This window comes from Corvus hawaiiensis, chromosome 9 (assembly GCF_020740725.1).
Source record: "Corvus hawaiiensis isolate bCorHaw1 chromosome 9, bCorHaw1.pri.cur, whole genome shotgun sequence".
NCBI classification, from domain to species: domain Eukaryota; kingdom Metazoa; phylum Chordata; class Aves; order Passeriformes; family Corvidae; genus Corvus; species Corvus hawaiiensis.
In genome coordinates this window covers 4,552,165-4,558,164 of record NC_063221.1, presented here as the reverse complement: position 1 = coordinate 4,558,164, position 6,000 = coordinate 4,552,165, and positions in this window count along the sequence as shown.

The following is a 6,000-nucleotide window of genomic DNA, read 5'->3' as shown; positions in this document are numbered from 1 at the left end:
TGGAATGAGGACCCAGCTGGCAAACACCTATTTTCCATCATTTCTTGAGGTCACTGCTGAAGTTCAAGTAATGGAAAAAACAGATGAGTTAAAAGCACACCAAAGTTATGTTTGAAACACACAGCTCAGGGGATAGTCTTGCACAATTTAAGTAGCCTCTGGAAAGTGTGGCACAATCATCCACTGAGCTTCTCTACTCAGGGAAACAGTCAGGTTGGGGATCGCAGGCTTTGACCAGCTACAAAACAAGGTAAGTCTGTGCTACAGGAAATCTTTTAAAATAAGATATAAAAAGAGGGAAGGAGTAGTCATTCATTTCCTGTAACTGATGCTTAAGCCAAGAATTACTAAAATGTATCCTGATTATTTTTTTCCAGGATTTTTTCCCTCTTTTTTTTCTCCTTCTGCCATCTTCTCTTTTTGCCTTCTCCTTATCCTTGTCTCTTTAAAAATATGCTTTTGGTCACTACTCGTAAAGATCAACACAACAGACTAAGTCATCCTCATACTTATTTACCTTTTGGGTGATTTTCAGTGCAAGCATAAACCTTCCATGATTTCAGCAAAGGTTCTTGGTTGGGCCGTTTACTGGAAGAAAAAGAAATCTGTTCTTGCAGAAAAAAAAGTCTGCTTGTATCTATCTCATGCTCCACGAGAGGGCACCAGATAATTATCTTAAATATCACCCAGGCAGCTGTTGTGTACAGGCTGTTAATTGCACCTAATTAGAGATCAGTATATGTATTAATCAGCTACAAGTCAGGCCTCATTACAGAAACACTCAGTGGCACTGTTTCCATCTATGCTCAGCCTCCAGCTCCTAGTTGGATCTCATGAAGTTGTGTGCAGGTATTGCTTCTCCCCCCGAATACTCTCCTATTTCTAACCTTGCTGCTGTGCTGTCTTGTGTCACACACCTAAAATGTGCACATATTTAAAATATTGCCCACAGCCCTAGCATGAGAACAGCCAGTGCTAAATTTGTTTGCCAGGGCACAGCACAATTTTTTCACCATGAATGAAAGTTCATCAGTGCAAGAGACAACTTTGCTGTGGGTTAGTCTCAGCCTGTAGTTAATCCCACAAACACCTTCCGTGCCTCATAAGTCTTTGACTTTATCTTCACAACATTTTCTATGTAGTTATTTCTCCAAAAACTATTTCAAAACACTGTGTACAGAGCTTCCCTTCATTTGGCAGGCTTTAATCATCCTTGTTTCCTTACTACAGAGAGCAGGACATTGTTTGCTGAATGACAAATGAAAAAGTTGTAAAAAGGGTTTAATCCTGTCCCTATTTCAGTTCAAACCACCTCTGCTAGGCATCAGAGCTGAAGCATTCTGCTTTCTTTGCCCTGACACTACTTAGGCCCTTCTGAAAGGATGTGCACAATATTTTGAGGAAACAAGGTAAAAAACAAGATTTCTTTCCCCTCAATTCACTTACTATGATAAAAGTAGTAAACAAGGAGTTACAAGGAAAACCAGCTGCAGTTTGACACCTAAGCTGGGTTCTGTGTTATTCACTGCCCCCTTTGCAGAGCACAGAAGCAACATTTTGTTGCTTTCCCCTAGTTACTTATAATGAGTTCCCACTCTTTTGCCTTTATCTCCAGGTCCTGGGTTTCTGGGAATGGAAGAAGTTAGCTTATCTTTTGCAGCCTGAATTTGGAATATCCATTGGCTACAGGGGACAGGCCATACACACAGCACCCCAGAGGGACAAGGCAGCCACATGTTAGGTGTGCTACTCCCATCCTATGGAACAGAGGCCATATTTCATGTCTGTGTAGTCCCACCTGTGTTGGGGTACGTGGGTAGCTCTGAACACTGGCACAAAGGTGGCACTTTGGGCAAACAGCCGTTGTCTCCTCAGCTCTGGTTTTCTCTGGCAGCACATGCAAGCAGAAACAATTATTACCTTTGGTTTTGTAGTGGCTGAACAACATGTTTTAGGTAAGTGGAATTAATGCTCTTACTGCTTTAAAGGGATAAAGGTAAAGCCTAAAATAAAAATCCCAACAAATGGAAATATTTGTAATAAGCTAATTATCTGATTAAATTATTACATGCTCTGTCACCCTACACCTGTTAATACACTGTCATAAATAGCAAATGCAGAATTAATACCAGCCATTAAGTGCATGCTACCCCTCTCCAAAAGTCCAATTAAGCATGTGTTTACAAACGATGCAACTAATTATCCACCTCTTCTATTTCAGTCAAATGTCTGAATGTCTTAATGTGCCTTGGAGACATTTCCAAAGCTAAGGAGACATAATGTCTTCTCAAAGAACCAATACTCTGAAAACATTGTGAGTTTCTGAGCATCAGCCCTAAGGCTACAGATTTTGTAAATACATTTTTTTTTCAGTCTAAGTGAGTTTGGTGTTTTGCCTCAAGAAATGTTGAAGATTGTGAATTTCAGAAACTTTTTCAGTTGCATGGCCATTTCTGTGATTTGAGGGTGTGCTACTTGGAACTATCCTTCATTTATTAAACAGGCAAAACCCTTTGATCACTGGCTGAAACTTCACTTTATGGAACAGATAATATTATCTTGTGGCTACTCCTCAAATTCTTGGCCAGTTTTGATCTGTGTTTTTACTTTGCTGATACAATCACATTCTGAACCCTGCAGCTGAATGAAAACACTTCTGAGTTACTACCAATCACTGATAGCACCGTCCTGCTGCTGTTCCCCAGCTGTGGTTGTGGGATTGTTCGGCTTGTGCCTACCCTGGAATGCTTGCTGTCCCTGAAGCTGCCAAAGCTTTTGGGCTATATTGCAAGTTTAGAGTTGAGATATTTGAGATGCTTTTTCCCTGCCTTCTTATAAGCAATTTGCATTAAAGAACTTTGCCTGTCACTGTTCCCATCAAAGGTGGAAGATTTGATGCCCCTGCCTGAGCAGACCATTTCTCCATTAATGCTCTATTGGGATCAAGTGCATTGACATTTTTGGGATACACTGGAGAGGTAAAAATAAGTCTTTGACCCTTCCTAAATGAGATCCACTCTTTTACTACCTGCTCCTTTCTCTGCCACTCCCAGCTCATTCTGGATTTACCAAATGCTGTTTTTAGCAGTATCTTTCCCTCTAGGGTCAGCACTGACTGTCCAAATGCTGGCTACATACTGGTTTTAAGTGACTTTTTTGAAGACAAGTACTTAATAATGGCAGGGCCTGAATACTGAAGAGCCTGTAATGTCTCATGCCAAACTTCTTTTTCAGAGGACTACAGCCAATAGAATCCCTAATTTGTACATTTTGATCCTCGAGCAACATGGATTCTGTTACAATTCCCATTTATTCATGTTACCTCTGTGAGTAGTTAATCTGCTCAAACTCTCTCCCTCTCACTTATTTTGTCTACAAACTTCAAAATAAAGCCAGTCTGCAAAGTTCTGCAGATATATCACTGGGGTATTATCTTGCAGCTCTCTTACGATCCAGAAAAGGATCTTTTCCCCTTGATTGCCACTGGGCATTCTCACCAGACTGCTACAGCTCTGGCAGGAGGAAGAGGCACATCACAGTTACAACCACAATACCAATCTGTGCTGAGCAATCTTGTTTAATTTCCCTTCTTTCCCATTCACAATACCGAACATTTTTCATTAAAGATCACGCAGCTTGCTTGCTCTGCTTTATTTTTAAAGACTCTAAATCTTAAACTGTAGCAAAGCCATCTGTCCTGAGCCAGTGTTGGTTCAGAAGAACAACCTCAGTGCCTTTTCCTCCTGCCCCATTGTACCTGAGTTGATCCTGAGCAAAGCTGCTCTGCACACACTTTGTACCCTGCACAAAGGGTAAATGCCTCAGACATCCCTCCTGCTCTACCAGGGACACTCAGCATGGGAAAAGGATTATTTTACTACTTCTAGGGCAGACCTTACCTCATCCTACCAATGCCCATTTAGTTTTCCTTTGCTATCATTTATTTATACCCTCATCTTTCTTTACTGTAATGTACCACAGTGGAGTAATGCACCAACACAGATATTTTCTCCTGATTTTTCCCACCTTTTGCCTCCTATTTACAGTTCCCTGCCTCCAGATTTTTAAAATGTGAGTATTTTTTCTTCCTTCCCTCTATATGCTGGTTTCTGAAAGGAAGTGAATGGGTGACCTTCAATCACTTTAACAGGTAATAAATATTTTACCTGGAAGGACGACATGGAAACAACGTGTCTCAGTTGACTGGAGTAATTTTCTTTACTATTATTTTGCTGCCGCAAGGAGCAGAAGAAACGTTTCCATTACAGCAGGAACAGTGGAAAGCAGGAGCTGATGAAAGCTCTCTCAGCTCTCATGCTGCATGGTTCTGCTACCTGCTGCAGAGAACAAAAATGCTCCCAACACAGAGCACTGTATTGTATTGAAATACAGCATTATCCATCTCCCAGGCTTTCTTGTCTGCACTGGAGTGCAGAATCACAGGATGATGGGATAACTTGAGCTGGAGGGGCCCTCAGGAGGTCCCTGTCCAAGCTCCAGCTCAAAGCAGGTCAGAGAAGCCTGGCTCAATAACCTCACAGGAAGGGGCTGGATGCATAGGGTCCCCAAAGCCTTGCCTGTCCCAGGCTGACCAAGCCCTGCTCCCGTGGCCTTTCCTCTCAGGGAAAGTTCTCCAGTCCCAGCCATCCTGGGGCCCTCCCTTGCCTTCCCTTCCTCCAGTCTGTCAATGCCTTTCCTGGAGTGAGAGCCCCAAACTGAACACAGTATCTGGATGTATGTAGGGAGTGCTGAGCATGAGGGACACGGCCCCGAACCCCTGGCCATGACAGCAGAGTCACTGCGCCGATCAGGGCTCCTGCTGGGGAGCACAGCCCTGCATCTGCACCACAGCTGCCCCCTGGTCACGAAACCCTCATGTTGATGCCTTGGCAGGAGGACAGCCTGCACTTGGAAAGTACTTGGTAGCCTTTTCTCACATCCTTAAAAGCAGCAACACCACATTGCAGAGGAAATCCATGCTGCCACTATTAAATCATACAGGAAATATAAAACAAAATCAAGTAAATATTCTTAGAAATATGGTGAGCTGGACACCATTAGCGCAGCTTAAGTGTGTTCAATTTCTTTTTGTGTCTCTTTCAGCAAAAGATTCCTAGAAATGTTTATAGTTTGTTAATTTACATGCCAGTGTATAGTTTTGCATTTTACCAGATTTTTTCCTGTGAGGATGGAGGGGCCCTGGCACAGGGTGCCCAGAGAAGCTGTGGCTGCCCCTGGATCCCTGGAAGTGTCCAAGGCCAGGTTGGATGGGGCTTGGAGCAAGCTGGGCTAGTGGAAGGTGTCCCTGCCCATGGCAGGGGGTGGAACAAGATGAATTTAAGGTCTCTTTCAACCCAAACCAATCTGGGATTCTGTGATTCCAACTCACCTTGCACTCCATCTGCCTTTGGAGATCTGCCTTCCTGACAACTGCATGCTCTCACTTTGCAAATCTTATTTTTGTAGCATTAAGCTTTTCTCACATAGAACAAATTTCACTAACAGTGGTACATTAATGTCAGAACTTCCTCACTCACCTCAGTGCTGCAGGCAATTAACAAGTGAAGCAATTTTTACCAAAGGGCACTTCTGGTACCACAATAACTTGACAGACAACATCTTCCTTTCCTTGGCACTGATGAAACTTCAGGAAAATTTCAGTCATTAGTTATGACTAGTGTCATTCTAAAGAGAGGAATGTATCAGAATCTCTTATTCCATTCTGTACCAGCTTTGAATTTTAACACTGAAAGAGCTCAACACAACCCACTTCAGAAAAACAATTCTTTAAGAAACCCAATCAAGAACAAGATAAGGACTGTTAAATCCTGTCCACGCTGACTCCCTCTGAGATTTATCTGAGCCATTTGATCACACTTAGAAAACAGAGACGTTATCCCTGACTAACTTATCAACATCTTGTAAGGATCAATTGTATAGGCTGCAGTATAGGTCATAAGGAGTGTGAGGGAGTGAAAGCTACTCCATAAAAATAGTTAC